This window comes from Thunnus maccoyii, chromosome 12 (genome assembly GCF_910596095.1).
Source record: "Thunnus maccoyii chromosome 12, fThuMac1.1, whole genome shotgun sequence".
Taxonomy (NCBI): Eukaryota; Metazoa; Chordata; class Actinopteri; order Scombriformes; family Scombridae; genus Thunnus; species Thunnus maccoyii.
In genome coordinates, this window is record NC_056544.1 from 13,204,596 (window position 1) to 13,221,460 (window position 16,865).

A 16,865-nucleotide genomic window follows, 5' to 3' on the forward strand; every position below is an offset into this window, starting at 1 on the left:
CCGGACATGCAGCTTCAGCTCTTTGTGCAAAGATTTCTGGGAACGTGGAGGGAGAAAAAGAAAAAGAAAAGAGCACTGGAAGAAAGGAGCCATAGGGAAGATATAGGACTAATTAGTGAGTGAAGGAGGGAGGGATGGAGGGAGACTGTCAGAAGATGTGGTTGCTATAGATACTTGGCAAGATGCCAGGTGGAGGCAGAGCCAATTTGCATTTATTCAGATGATGACTGCTCTCTCTCTCTCTCTTTCTAGGCCTATAGTTATATACATGCAGCAAGACAATGGTTTCTTCCATTAAAATGTTTGAGTCTGAATGATTCAACTTACTTTTAATTTACTTTTATTATTTATTATTTTATTTTAATACAAGACCCAGTAAAACTGATTAAAAATGCAGTATAACATTAACCTGTGGTCAATGAGAATGACGTGCTGTTCAGGTGAATACTCTTCATATTAAACTGCTGAAGATGCCACAAAACAAATTTTGATCTGAGAGAAGATCGAGGCTTTTTGTCATGATTTATTTATTTATTATTTATTTCATTTATACTTAAAATCTGTAAAACACACACACACACACACACACACACACACACACACACACACACACACACACACACACACACACACACACCCATTTCTCTCTTCTTTTATCGAAAATACAAAAGATAAAATTCTGCAAAGCCTGCTCTACTGTAGGCCTTTGGACAGTTTCATGTAGGCCTAAATTTGATCCTCAAGTTAAACTTTGTGGTGCATGTAAAAAAAATAAAATAAATGCACCACAAAGTTTAAAAACTAGGGCATCTCTTTTACAGCAATTTTGCCCTAATAGCCTATTCAACATTTAATAAAACTATGATTTTGGTTTCAGGGCGACATACATGGCCTCCTAATAGATTTCCTGGATTTCGTAATATTTGATTGATATAAAATATTTATTTATTTGCAGAAAAATGGGAGGATAACCAAAATAAATAGATAAATGACATAAATAAATCACCCAAAGTGCTGCAACACCAGTAAAGCCTGAAAATCCGATGTAAGAAGTCTAAAGCTCACACAGTATTTATCATATAACAGAAAGTAGTGTCTGTTTTGTCATTTTATCTTCATTACATTTTATTACAAAGTAGACACTGCTACACTTTTCTAAATTAATCTAAATTAATTTAATGGTTACAACTGATGTAAATATCTCAAAGAAGATGAAATAAGGTAAAAGATAACAGATCAGATAATGAACGTTTGTCCTGTGTGCACAGGCTTTAATCAACGTGAGGTCATCACGTCAAAGTTATGAGCTTGTTTGATATTTACAGAAAATATATTTAGTACGAAAACTGAATAAATTCACCAGACAATAATGTCAAAGTCAATGTTCTCTTTATTTATACAGTATTCACACACACAGAATCCCAGGTAGGACAAACATACTGTACATTACTTCTGTTTTACTTCAAACTCAAATCATTCAAATATTGGTGCATTTTCAGCAGAGTCAAACTTGAGATCTAGTAATGATGGCTCTGACTTTTTTAGTAAAAAAAAAAAAAACTCTTCCAGTGATTTTTGAAGAAAATTTCAGTATCAGTAACAGTATTAAATACAGCAGTGAAGCCTGGATGGCTGCATTCAGAAATCAGTATCACATGTAGCTTTACATCTCTTAACACCCTCATTAATACATTTAGAAAGAACATTCACTTTAATCTCTATATATTTTAATAGATTAATTTTTAACCCAAATACATTATTAACAGTAAAAACACATCTTAAGGCACAGCTGGTTGAAAAACACTTATCTTGTGTTTATCACATTTATCACTGTTTATCACAAAATGTCGAGGCTTTAATTGCACAGTAGAAAAATCCACAATAACGCTGAAATGAGTCCAGTTGGACCAGAAATCCTTTTCTCTTTGCGTCCGAAGTTGTTCAGCCAATCAGTGGTTTTCCAGCACACCGTCAATCTGCAACGAGAGACGAAGAGACACAGGAAATTAGTGACAGAATTGGGACACAGAATAAGGAGACAGAATATACATATTTTTTACATTCAAGACCACCAAAACTATATCACTACACCTGAGCTTTAAAGGTTTATAATCATGTCACGTAACAGGACTGACACAGCAGTTTTAGACTCAAATAGAAAAAAAAAGGGTGGGGGTTTGAGATACAGAAGGGACTCCCTCCTCATGACTACCAATATTCTGTCTGCGTTTGAGTCTACACTCCTCCACCTCTGACCTCCAAGTCTGGAGCGTCAAGAGGACACACAGTCAGCAGGGAACCCCACACGCCCGAGGGAAATGACACACACACACACACACACACACAGTTCTGCTGTCTGGTTTTGCACCGTCATGACTGAACAAGATAAGGACTCGACTAGCAGAGATAATCCTAATTCATCCAGACTTTAATCATGAAAGTAAAAGCAGTAACAAGAGGACATGAGAACTTGTGAGACCCACTGAACATTTTAACTATTCAGCAAAACTGTGCGTAAAAAAGCTAAAATGACTTCGGGTTCGTAGGTTTGAAATTGCCAGTTTCTACTCAAACAGTGCAGACTGATGGACGGTGAGAGTCAACGTGTGTGTGGGTTGTGAGGAGGAGAAGAGGTGTAGTCATGATTGAGGAGCTAGACTACAGTCCCTGGATAGATGCAGCGTTTCAGACGTTGGGCAATTATGAGGGGCCTTCCCGAGCCTGTAGGGCTCTCCAGAGCTCTTCTCCTGCCCACGCTGTCCCGACAACTGGCTAATGTATGCAGAGGGGAACCTACAGATCGTCTCCACACCACACACACTGTTAGCGTACAGAGAGCAACTTCCAAAGACTGTAAAATATGTACGTTTAATTTCCTAGTGAAATTACAAGCAGGAGTGCGGAGTGGAAAGGTCAGAGCAGTGATGAGATTATGTGACCCTTGAATGATGTAACAGTGTTACAATCAGAATAATAAGAGCCGCACAGATACAGGAGGTCAGTAGAAATGGATGCACCATTTCCAAACATGACTTATTTTAACGCCTTTTCTGCCTCCCTCCTCTGTACACGCTCACAAAATCCTAAAATAACAACAGGAGTTTTAGAGTCTTTGTGAGCAGAGACCATTTCTTTGTGTCTTCTAACACAAAATAGTATTTTGTTCTTGATTGATCAATTTCTAATATTGAGAATGCACAAATAGCGAAATGTGGATACATCTGTGCTTCCATCAAAATTCAAACACACCACCTGCACTTCATTCACTAACATTTTTGGACATCTTGCCTTCATCCTTCATCAAAAACTATATTTTAAAAAAGGTGATAGTCACGTTGTTTTATAAACTTAGTATCTATGGTGATATATAAGTCATATGACTGATCAGTGGACTGTAAGGAAACTGGAAACAACCTCAGACACTCTGATGAAAGCAAGACAGCTGAAAGCATTTGGTGAATAAACTGCAGCGTACTGAGGAAAAATCGTGGGATGCGTTTTTATTTTGATGTTCTTGATTTATCCAATATGTATTTTAATCAGAGACTGCTGTGAGACTTTATTCCCTAAAGTCTCTCCTTGATTTAGGACTTCAAAACAAGAACATTTAAGTTTTGACCTGGTAAAATCCCAGAACACTCAAAAGAAATTAAGGGATTAATGAGCAGTCTTCAGCCATATGTCTTAAATGCTTCATTATTAGTTTGATGCATTGAAAGGATCTGGTTGCATAAAACACAAGTTCACAAGTTTGCTGAGTCATTTTAATGGTCAGCATTATCTGAAAGATCTTGACTTTCACTTTGCTTAGGAAGACTTGAGACTTGACTTGGAGTTGCAGCAAGAACTACAGATTTGCTTTGACAAAACCTTAACTTATTGTAACTTTCACTGCACAAATTCTGCTGGACGTGGTCAGTCTTTAGAAGATATTCTCATGGTAACAAGGGTGTTTTTTCCCCCCACAGATTCAAGAAGGCAAGACAGAAAGTGTGTTTATGTGTGAAAGAGTTGGAAAAGTAAGAAAAGTCTGAATTCATCCCCACAAGGAGGGTGTGTGAAGGTCTACCGGACTCTCTCTCCCTCCACTTCCCCTCTTTCTGTATTTAACCCCCCTCCCCAACACACACACACACACATACACACACCCTTATACTGACATTGTGTCCGTCCAACAAAGACGTCCCCGTAGCCCCCTCATTATAAATACATGTCATTGGATCACAGCTCGTCTGAATCCCTGAGTCTGCTGCGCTCTAAGTGGCCGTGACTGAGCCCTGAATGGGTGGCCGAGGGACAGCTATACCAATAGAGCCAACAGTGTGTGTGTGTGTGTGTGTGTGTGTGTGTATGTGTGTGTGTGTGCAGAGACAACCACAGCCCCCAGCCTATGGGAATGAAAGCTTCACAGCAGGACAAGGTCAGAGGTCAGGCTGTCTGTTACATACACATGTATACACATACACACACACACACACACACACACATGCAGTTTACTGGATATTTGCAACTCTGATTATAACAAAACAGAAAGATGAAATTAGGATTGAAAATATTTTGAGGTGAATTCAGTTGAAGTGAGTTAACAGTTAACTGCTGCATGTGTGACGGAGGTTTGCTTTAAATCTGGGGCAATAAGTTTCCTGCTGCCTCAACAACAAAGCTGCACGAACTGAGTGCTGGCTCACTTAGACGGAGGGAACAAGGTGTGCGTGCATGTGTGTATATGTGTATATTTGTGTGTGTGTGTGTGTAAAAGAGCTCATCCTATCTCGTTTTGCAGGGGAAATGCGAAAGTGTCTCTATCCCTCTGGAACCACAAACCAGGCCACAGTATTGTGCTCTCATTCCTCCTCCTCTGTCGGCCTCTCTCTCTCTCTTTTTCTCACTATTTCTGAGTCAAAGCTTGCATTTCTCTGTGGGTGTAACAAAGTTTCCCTCGCTCTACTTTTACCCGAGTTTTCAACCCCCAGAGATATGACCTGGACTCGACTTGAAATCAGTAATTAATGAATAAACCAATCACCATCAAGTAAATGGCAGGTGTTGATGTGTATGTCTGTGCTTTTGCATGTTTAGACTGTGTATGTGAGTGTGTATGTACATGTGTGTATCATGAGCAGATTGTCTGATGCGCGCCGGGCTCATTAATGCAGCACTGCAACAATGAGCAGAGGAAACGATGGCGGATGCCCATGCTAATCATCTCTGCTAGCACCTTTGCCTATATATATGTCTCCTCCCCCTCACTAGACGAGGACCCCGAGTAGAATAGCTGCCCGCACATGCTGCCTGATGAGAAACTTATTTCGAAGGATAGGAGCCTCCCATCGTCCACACAGGATCGTTGTTTTTCCATAATTTCCTTCAGATTATGTCAAGTTAATACACAGATGGCCTTTAAGCATCATGTCTGTCAGAAGGTGTTTCAGTGACAGAAAAAATAGTTTAATCTGTCAATTGCAGTTAAATTACAGGTAGTTAATCCTCACCTGCTGATTGCTTATAATAGAGGAAAAAGGAAAGTATTATAAGTATCAAATTTGCTGTTGAGCATTATCTCAATTATAATACTATTAATGGCTGAAGATCAGTGTTGTAAGTACCAGCATGTACTGAATCTAAGTTTTCAGTAATCAGACTGATGAAAAGCAGATTCTTCGCTACTGCGTATTGTGAGCTCAGTTGGTCTTTTTGAGTTTACGGGTGTCAAATTTCTGCTGACTAATCAATGCAAATACAATTAGTGTCATGTTCATTTTGCAAAAACGGTAGTTTAAACACTGGCAAAACTGAATTTATTGGTGCAAGTTATTCCTTAAATTAAGCATTAATCTGTAAAGCCTTTTTAATCTCCAATGCAGACTAATCTTTTTAGAGTGGTATAGGCTTTACGCAAAGTCAGTAATGTGGAGAATTGTCAGAAAGTTTAACTAATTCAATAAAGGAACATGAGATTAAGTCTAAGAAAACAAAATCTGCTGTTACGTACAACAGTCGGAGTGCTGTACAGCATATGGTCATTTACTGAATGTCCAGTCAAAGACGAATAAAGCGCCTGAGAGAGAAAACACAATGAGGAAAAATTGTGAAATGGAGAATAATGGAAAGCATGTGAGGGAAAACGAGAGAATGAGGGACAAAGAGAGAGTGACAGAGATGTGAGTCTCAAAAAAGTGTCAATGCCAGGCTTCCTTTAGGCATGAGTGAGAAACTATGAGGCCTGGTGGTGTGTGAATGGTTGAGGGACACACATGCAAACACGCACGCATACCGCAGTCACAAACACACACTTACACACACACACACACACACACACACACACACACCCACCCCACTGAGCCAGAGCCTGTGCCAGTGAGACAGGTCTATGGGTCTATTGAGGGGTCTGGGAGGGAGCTGTCCTTTCTGTAGAGCTAATGAAGCCTGCACCCACAAGCATAAAGGAGTGGAGAGAGTTAGCACTGCGCTCCTTCACCCATTCACTCACTTCCTTCCTTTACACGGCTCCTGATGAGGTAATGCTTTCTCTCTTAAAGGGATACCATAAGTAATACACCTTTACGCATGCAGCTCTTTACGGTGACAGGACACGTCAAAAATTAATCCTTTGCATGAAGGTAATCCTGCTCGCTAAACTAGATACAGTGTGACAGAAGGCAAACACACGTGTCTCCGACTTGGTACAAATGCTGTTTAAATATGTTTAAAGGATCAGGCCGGCATTATATGTTTCTCTCGTTGTTAAGAAATCTCATGAAAAGACCAAAAACCAACAATGTGTTAGTCTGTGTCAACTTGCCACGCTGTCTGTGGCGGGATGGCAACGCCACGTCCATCTCGACTGAACATGTGAATCTTTACAAGCAGGTTACAAATTTATAGTTTCATTGTTACAAGAGGCTACGTTATTTTCTAAAACAGCTGGGCACTGTAGTTTTCAGCCAATGTTACTCAAACAGGAATACATAGCACTTTTGTTGGGGACTATTTTCACTCGTGGATTACAGTTTTTCTCGATTGCTGAGACACATTTCTTGAAATTATACTCCATTTCCCAAAACACAAATGCATGACTGCACACTCATCTTTACAAACTTCAAACTTCCACGTCAAAAACAAAACTCTCCACTCAAAACCATGTAATCTTACATCTATACCAAACTTTGCCTTCAGACATCACATAAAAACCATCAAATACATAAACTCTACAAAACAGCCGTTACACACTGGTGAGATCAATTCATAACACCACTGTAAAAACCTGTTACTGCAATGAATAATGGTGCTTATAGTTTTCCCCCCAGAACAACCTCTTAACACGATGAACATAATATAAAGACACAACACATGTATAAGTTTTCAAAATTTTTGATTCCTCAATATACTGTAGTAAATTAAACTGAAATTGAATGAAAAAGTAAACGTACTGTAAAATATGCAACAGATAAAGAACGTAGAATTCAGTAAAATAATTTCCATGTATTTACCAGTAAAACAATGAAAAAAAACAGTTTGTACATATAGAAAGAAATCACATTTATTCTAACTCAGGTCTTTGTGGATCCATTGTTCCAAAACAAGTGAACTGTCTCACAGCCTTGTTGTCTATCTGTCCTGAGGTTCTGATTGGTGTGTGAACAGTTTTGACTCTCAGTGTTCCCACTTGGAGATTTGTGTATTAACTGGGTTCCAGCTGTGATGACTTGAGTTAATGATATTGAATGCCAGTGCTTTCTAAATGAGCACGAGTGAAAACAGGGGAATAGTGTTTATAGTTTTGGGAACTGGGTCGGTCTTTTGGTAGATGGCGTCACGGTTTGGGATGTTTAGTTAATAGGTCCAGTTATAGTGTGTAAGCGATCGAGAAAAACTGCAACACACATTTGTTTCTTTAGAGAGTATTTGGACTGATCTCACCCAGTTAACCAGTTAATAGTTTTGGTGCTCTATGGCACAGAATAACAAGATAAAAGCGTTGTTACTTGCGTTGTTAGTAGGATGAATTTACTTTTTAGTTTTAGTCTTTTCGTGGGGTTTGCTGGCAGCAAGTGAAATAAAGAATATCACCAGTCTTATGCTTTAAGATGAAAGACATTTCAAAGTTTTGGCAAAAACATTAATGAGATATTCAAGTTCGATTTGACAGAAATCACAGCGGCTAAAGCTGTAAATCTGGCATCTGAATAGATGCTCTAAACCAGTGTACTCCTGACAATTTCCTCCATCATGGAAATGTAGAGCCCTGGTACAAAGCTGCCATCAATCTGGAAAGAAACAAAGACAGGCACCACACTGGAGAGCCTGAGACCAACGTGTCACTCAGAGAAGAAATGTCACAGAAAGCAGAGATGTGGGGAGAAAAGGCTTCCAGACAACACAATCACACTTTCAGCAGGGGAGGTCTGACTTTAGGCTGCCTGTCTGCTACTCTGCTGCGAAACACATGATGAAGGAGCTCTTGTCCAAGTCTACACCCAGTCTAGTCCTCTCTGAGCGAACAATAGGCAGCGCTGCTTATCAAACAGCCGGGCAACTTCATTAGCATCCTACAAGACCCAGACGACAACCCAAGTGGCCTACGCACACACACACACACACACACATACACACATGAACCAGACAACCTCTTCAGTGGCCTTGACCCATGAACTCTAGGGTCCTCTTTCACCTGCTACAACAGCATTCATGCTAGCAAGGCTGTCTCGCCATCGCCCGACTGTTCTGCATATGTTCTCCTAACATTCCCACGCTCCGAGCTCAGACCTCCAGCGCAGGAGACTATCACGGCAGTATTCATACAGCACATTATGGAGATCTGCATTGTGCCCATGTCTAGCTGTCTGACTTTTTTTTTTTTAGCCTCATGACGACTGCCTCGCCTTCCTGACTTTATTCTTTTTAAGTGGAAGGGAGGCTTTTCTTTTCCTTTCTTCCCCCTCAAATTGATCTGTAAATATTCTACAAATTCTGCGGACATGTACGCACAAAGAAATGCTTGATAGCTAATAAATTACAACTTTATTTCCAATGCATGCGCTATCCCATTGTATTCTGTTTGGAAAGCCATGTCTGCTTCATCATGAAATAATGCTCCCATGTTATCCCACCCCTTCCCGCTATCCTTTTCTTTCCTCTCTTGCTGCTGAAGCTGTGTTGTTGATTCTCTTTTCTCCGGCACATGAAGGGTAAACTCATGACTCCCGTCGCCCTTTCCTTCCTCTTCCTGATTCTCTGCCGTTTGTCATTGGCCGAAAGCGGCTTCACATCTCCTCATTGGATGGTGTAATGGACAGAAACAGGGATGCGTCTAACATGAGGCTTCAGTATTGTAGGAGTGTTTAAGTGTTATTGTGAGAAATGGGGTAGAGCGTGTTCCTGCTCCCCGACAGATAATGTGACTGTCAGATACGGACGGGCGCAACACTCGGCGGGTTTTCCTTCAGTTCGTGTGAGAGACCTTGGGAGGTGTGCAAAAGACTGTGACTGAATTTGCCTCGCCACACAGCATATGGACGCCCTCATCGCTTTATGCAAATGGCCGAGATGCAGACACATGTTCACAAATGCAGACAAACTCCCCCCCCCCCCCCTTTTCTCCAGCCCCTCATTAATGGTTCCTCCTAAAACCAGACGGGCCCCCCCCTCCTCAAATAATAACCTCTCCACCAACAACCACCCCCCCCCACTCCATCTTCCCCTCCTGAGCGACCCCCCACCCCACAGTCTAGACCCTGCAACCCTCTCTCTCGAACCAGACGCCCCAAAATCCTCCCCACTCCCCTCCCCCTCCTCCCCCCACTCCTCCCTCCTCCCTGCTCCTCTCTCTCTCCTCTCCTCAGCTCCCACGACCAGCAGACAGAACCCTGTGATTCGCGTGACCGCCATTTTGCTGCCCACAGTAGACCTAACTGTACAGCACAGCAGCTGCCTTGATGGGCGAATGCAAATACGAACGCTGCATTGTTACTCATCCGCTCAGACGACTCTCATCGCATGAATTTACGCTGCCAAAAACAAGACCTGCTCAATCAAATACGACCACAAAACGACACTCTGCGGGGATGCAGAAACGTGAGAAATGCATTTATACAACACTTCAGTCCTCTGACTACAAAACAGCTCCTGGCGATATTATGCCAAGTTATGAGATCAGACGTATTGAATATCTTCTATTTTGTGACTCCAGAGTCTCAAATATATGAGTTCAGTTTTCTGTCATTTTCCTCTAACTGGTCTATTCTTAGGAAATTGTGTTCACACGATACTTCAAAGCTACAATCAGTGTTCTTCAAGAAGCAATTTTTGTGATACCGCATATTTATATGTTTCATGTGCAACCCTTTTCTAGCAAAAATCAGTCACCCCACGATGTGTTCAGTGCCATGGTAACCAGACACCCATGTGCATGAAAATGAGACTATTATGGTGTGTCTGTCTGGAGTTTGTTGGGCCTATGGATCCCTTCTTAATTAGAGTCTGTGTGCGTGTCTGAGCTTCTCTGTTTGCTTAATGCTTTCATCTGTACATTATGTATGTCTGTGTGTAAAAAAAAAAAAAAAAAAGAGCGTGAGTGTGAGTGTGCATGAGTGACAGAGCGCTATCTGATTAAAAAAAAAAAGCTTCGGCTTAATCTTTTGTACAGTGTCACATTTGCATACGAGGGAATCACATGAAAACATGCATGCCATATGGCACAGCAGGACCAGCGGACTCTTGATCTCACATGCACCGAACACCTATCAAACATATTTCTGGGTACAAATACTCACACCCCAAGAGAAAAACTAACGGCACCGAGTACGCTTTAAAACATCACTTCACTCCTGCTCGCTCCGCCGCGTTCATAGGAGCAATTATCAGCACATGCCAACAACATGATGGTTGGAGGTTATGCAAATGCAATTAGTCTCGATTTGCATTCGACAACAGCTAACGGATGCACAGATGGCAGACAACAGAGATGCGCCCGCCATCTTTGGCAGAGGGAAAGACTGGCGGCCATTTTGTCTGAAGCTGTGCCCATCTGGATGGAAACACAACAACACACTGCATTACTGTGACGAAGACAGCAGTTTGGGACCGGAGCTCTGTAGTGCACACCGCTGCTGCTCGCCGCTCGCAAACACTTACAGGGCCAAGCATCTACAGACCATTCATACACACACAGAGCTCTCTGTTGATAGTGTTTAGATGTATGATTCAATATGTTCAGATGTGATCTGATAATTCAGCAAACTTCACAAAACACTTAAATTAACCTGCTAAGTTCCAAACATTTCCTGATGTTAAAGATATATAAATATATATATAAACTGTTCTCAACACCCAAAAATCATCTCAGGCTGCCATGTTACACACACACACACACACACACACATACACACACACACACACACACACACACACACACACACACACACACTATTTTAGGCAACATATTAGGTAATGAGAGCATATTCATTGAATGAGTGGAAAATGTGAAGAGCTAAAAGAGATACCTACCATGTTACCATCTCCACTAGAATCTCTGCCCTCTTTGCTGTTCAGTCAGTTTTTTTTAACAGTCTGGGATTGAATAATAGACGTCATGGAAAAAAAAAAGAGATGTTCATACAGCATGTGCCGGTGTTTCTGGTTTGAAAAGACACATGTCTACGGCTCACCATAGTAACGGCAAACCGAGAGTGGAGGAGAAAATAAAGATCGCACTGTCTCTTTGTCAAATGTAAAAACTGGTTGGGGAATAAACAACAGGCGAGTCGAGGATGGAGAGTGAGTCAAAAGCTGAACTCCCAAACTGGTTTTTAAACAGCCAGAAGCAGAAGGTGGGGAATATGTCAATCTTATGAAAGAAAAAAAAAATCCCTCTCGGCGGTGTTTCAACATTCAGGGTATTGGGTATTATTTGGGGAGAGATCCCCTTCAGCAGAACCACACACAGCCAGTGGAGAGCTGGACTGAGGTCCAGTCTGAGGAGCTGGAGCTGCAGCTGAGAGGGCCACGCAGGGCCTGTCCTTTGGAGGTCTGCGGGCCCTTAGGCCACAGAATAACACAGGAAACCCCACTCAGAGCTGTGCAGGCTCTGTGTTTCATATTGATTTCTCCTGCATGCTGGTAGCTCCAGAGGTGCTTCTAGCCTTCAGGGACCTTCTCCATCCTTCCCGGCCCACTCACTAGCACTCCGCTTGGGCTTTACTGGCTGTGCTGGACCCCTGGATGGAGGTACGGGCCACAGGAGGAGAGGAGGAAGACGAGAGCCCATGGCAATGATGATGAGCTGCACCGTGTCTCTGAGTTCAGTCATCTAGCAGCCTTTATCCAGCCTTCCAACCACCCACCCTTGTTTCCATCTGAAAAAAGGGAAAATAGAGTGTTTTTCAAAATCTCACCTTTGGCATTCAGCATCCCTCTGCTCAATGCAAATGCAAATGTAAACACTAACACTTTGATTAAAAATATGTGGGAAGAAAACGCCAACTTGCTCTTTTGTAACCTGCCCCAAGGCGCTCGCTGCTATACAGAAACAAATAAAAATGCTCAGCGTACTGTATGAAACACAGACACATCTGTTCATATTTAGAAATGTTTTTTTACAGAAATATAAATCACTCAGGTTAAAATAATTACACCTAACCTACATTATTAGAAATGTGTAATTTTTCAGCCATGTCTTATGACTTTATGACGCAATATTTGTTTGCAAGTGTAAATTAAATGATGAGCATTGTAACTTTTTCGATCAATTTGTTTACACAGATTTCATCACTGCGCTGCATCTTGAAATGTTCTGAAAGCATTCTGAATCCTGTTATCATGCTAATACAATATAGTCCTTTATGTGTCGCTTTGTTCTTTTCTATGAGAAAAAGCGAATTGCAGGGGCCTCCTTCAATAACCGTACACCCATTGGCCCGCATTTCTGTCAAAACCAGCAGCAAAGACATATTCAGCTCAGTGTGGTCTGGTGGAAAATTAATAAGACACAAAGAGTAGCGGGTTATGAACAGTTGAGGGCGGTTATGGGATGATTTGTTCGTGAATTTGAGTTCGCTGCTATGTGCATGTTTTCAACATATAATGGGGGGAGCACCCAGAGTAGCCCCTAGCTTGGCCTGTGCAGGGGAGTGACGTGGGGTGAGATTGGGTGAGCTGGAGGAAGATTCAGACACAATGCCCCCATTGAGAGGGTTCAGACATGGGTGTTAACTCCCCATTCCTTCACACACAATAGGGCCCCCCACAAGAGCCGGCGTAGGGGACAATGTTGGTTCAGGGCAGCCCTCCACCAAGCAAGAAAGAAAAGAGCTGCATTATCAAGATGGGAGGAGAGGGAAGGATGAGTGGGGGGGGGGGGGGGGGGGGGGGGGGAGGGGAGAGACGGATGGGAGATAGAGGGATGTGTTTGTGTATGAGGGAGAGAGGGGAAGAGAGAGGAGCCCTGTGACCCATGGCTTTGGACTTGAGGGACAAAACAGAGACATGTCGACAAACACGTCGCATGAGACCTCCTGCTGCCTTAAATAATCACAAAAATTTTAAAGAATGTTCAGTAGAGATATGTTTACCTCTAGCAATAGTCAGTATCATTATTCTAACATTTAACATGCCAGATCTTATGTTTTGCCTGCTTTCTCTTGGATTGGTTTTGTTTATATTGTTTGTTCTTTGTTATAATTCAACATAAGGCAGAAGGACAATAGCTGAAAATTTGGCCAATACTAGAACATGTTGATTATTGTGCATGAAGCTGCATTAAGGCATTAATTCTTATTCAAGACCATATTAGAGCCGTTCATACAATAGAGAAATATTTATAAATAATTGATATTTTATAGTATTTAATTTGTCAAGGATAACTAATCATAGAATACTTATAATGACCTCGGTTAGATCTCGCTTCTGATTGGTTAATATGTAGATCAAGTTGTCTGTGCTTGTTAGTTAATTTAGATGAAGCTAAAGAGCCTGGAAACATTAGTCTTTGACCGTGTTTATCATGCTCATTGTGCTTGATGTGTTTATTGTATTTACCCAACAAACAACATGAGCTTCTGAACAAATAGCATCTGTGTTACATTTGTATTTTTGAAGCAAAAGGTTTTTTGTAGTAAATGGCTGAAAGGACTTTGACTTTGACTACTGAAAGGACTCTAGCTTATGTGGGCATTTTCAAGAAATACACGGAGCCACGCTAACAGACCACATGAAAAAAATTAAATGGTTTCAAACAAATCTCATCTGAAACTCAAGAAAGTTAGAGCTTGGCCACATGATCCATGTCTTGCAGTGACATGGTGACTCAGCAAACTGTTAGCAGTCACTGAGACTGAATTACTTTCCTTAATTTACTGAGTAAATGCTTATAGTGGCCTAAAGATTAAGGTGCATAACAGATAACTGCATGCGTCCCTAGTTTGATCTTGGTTTGTGATGTTTTCTGTCTGTCTCACACTGACACTAACCAATAAAAGCAAAATGCAAAAAAAAAAAACTAATCTAAAAAAATCCTTGTTGCATGTTGTGCTGACTGCGATAGACATCTAGGGATGAAGGGGGTGGAATATTAGCAACAGTTAATATCATCGGATACAACTTTTCCCCCTGAAGATGAAGTACTATTTGAAATAAAATACATGTCTACTTTTGTACGCTTCAAAGGTAACACCGAAATGCAGAGCCAGGCTGTGAATTTGATATACAGTATGTGCATGAAATGACAGATTGGGGAGTTTATCTGCAGACTTTAATGGCATCATGTTTGCAGCAGTGAGCAGGAATCACATCCTCCAATGACTTCAGCATTTTAAAAACATCTTTAGCATGCCTCCAAAGACCATATAACAAGCATTTGCTTGTTCACGGTTGCTTGTTATATATACTCTGCGGTTGTAAAGGAATGCTTTTTTTGTGAGTCGGTTTGTGTTAACAAGCCGTTGGTATTGTAAGTGTGTAAGCTTTTATTCTACCATCCTTTTCCAGACAGGTAAAATCTCCCCTGGCAAAACAAAAGAGGTGCTTAATATGTAAAAAGGAAACTATGGACTGTGTTTGAGGTCTAGCTACGAGGCAGTATAGGTGGCATGGGTGTGGGGGGGTTGTAGCTGGAAAATGTTTATGGAGATCCTGTGTCTCTCTGGGAGCCTAATAGAATCCTGTGGCTGGAGTGAGAGCTCATTGTGCCGGTGTAAAGGATTACACTGGTAAACTGGTAAAACAGGGGAAAGAGCCCAAACACTCTCTACCTCCTATGGAGAGGCAACGAACCATCGCACAATGAGAGGGGAGAGTATACTGCAAGCTGACTCATTTCATCAACGGGGAAAAAGAGACAGAAAGAAAGTAGCGGAGGAGATAGAGGAAATAGATAGGGAGTTCATATACATGCGTGTGCACGGACATCTCCTGGAAATGGAGTGAAAGATAGAAAAAGAAGATGCAATGAGGAGGGAGGGGGGAGGGCTACGTGGACGACAATTTCAGTAGTGGAGGGTAATATGGGCAAATGATGTCTATCTTGCTTGTCTGTCTGCATCCTGAGTGACAGTTTACAATCTCTGAGGCAGCAGGCAGGCCCAGCAGGTTGACTCTTTGGCTCCATACAATCCCTCATTTCCCAACCAATTTTTTTTTTCTCTCCATCTACCCTCCACCTCCGGCTCTCATCTGTTTCCAGCCATCTCTAATCTCTCTCTCGTTCCTCCGCCGCAACCACCCCCTCTCCTCTGCATTTTGTAAACTCTTAAAAATCTTTTTTTTTCTCCCTTCTCACTGATCACCAATTATTTTAACCATCATCTTAAGTGTCCTTGTACTGAATCTATTTCAAGTTCTATGTTTCCCAACACTTTAATTACACAATGATCATTTCTAACAAGTCTTTCTACTTCTCCCATTCATAAAAGAAACTGTTTCCAAAAGTGTCTTAGAGCTACAATCACCTTCTCTTGTGCTCAACCACATGAACTTTTCGCTAATATCCCCTCGAAAACATGATTTTCTTCCTCCAGTTTCTCTTCCTGCTCAACCAGCTGAATCCACACAGTTTGTTGGAGTCGCTACAAATTTCTGAGGCGAGGAGACGTCCCCCCGAACGTCTGATGAGCGCGTTGACCCCCGTGCATTTCCCATAGTTTTTCACGAACGAAACGCAAGTGAAGCATTATTCTCCTCTCATCTGCTGTTCAAATGGAAACCACACTGAGCATAATACATCATCTGCATTCTGCAACCTGCAACGCTGAAAGACTCCTCTCTCCTCCTCGCTCTCTTCATCTCTGTTCCTTCAAAGGCTGCCGAGGGTGTATTCAAACAGCAGGATACACACTCAGCTAACAAACCTCATTAAGGGCCCATACACACTTTCTCAATGCTAACACTAGCTGTCACACATCCCCTCTCAATGCACACACTGGTGGCCACACTGACGCGACAAAGCATCTTTACAGAGCTAATTAGAAGGGTCCCCCTCTCTATTTGAAACTCATCTGAATAGGACGGGAAGATGATAACGAGGAGGGGAGAAAGAGATAGAGAAGGAGGGACAGGCAGGAGAAAGCTGGGAGTTTGAAGAAGAGAGAGAGAAAGAAAGAGAGGAGGGGATGCTTACTAATATGCTCAAAGAGATAGCAGGCGTGTCTTTCATAGTGTGGAATTAAAGCAAGGAGCTCGAGCAGGCAGGGGGAACTGAATTACAGGGACACCGCTCTGTGCAGCTCTGATGTAGCTATGGCAGGCAGTGGGGAGGGAACTGAGTGCTGCACCGTTTTTGATTGGTGTGCCAGTATCTAGAGAGAGATAGAGGGAATGGGTGTGACACCAAGCTTCATGTGGAAGGCGGTAAAAGAGCAGCTGCATGACATGGA

The 16,865-nt window shown here is 41.9% G+C and overlaps 1 long non-coding RNA gene across 4 annotated transcripts in view; it reads right to left on the minus strand.

Moving 5' to 3' along the window:
• Positions 1–1,391: 1,391 nt before the first annotated feature.
• The window catches only part of LOC121908941, a 29,748-nt gene continuing 14,274 nt past the window's right edge, over positions 1,392–16,865 (minus strand). For all 4 annotated transcript variants that reach the window (XR_006099325.1, XR_006099326.1, XR_006099324.1 and 1 more), the window contains exons 3-4: positions 11,506–12,353; positions 1,392–1,976 (exon numbers count right to left, since the gene is read on the minus strand). This is a non-coding gene — a long non-coding RNA (uncharacterized LOC121908941). The remainder of the gene's footprint in view (positions 1,977–11,505; positions 12,354–16,865) is intronic.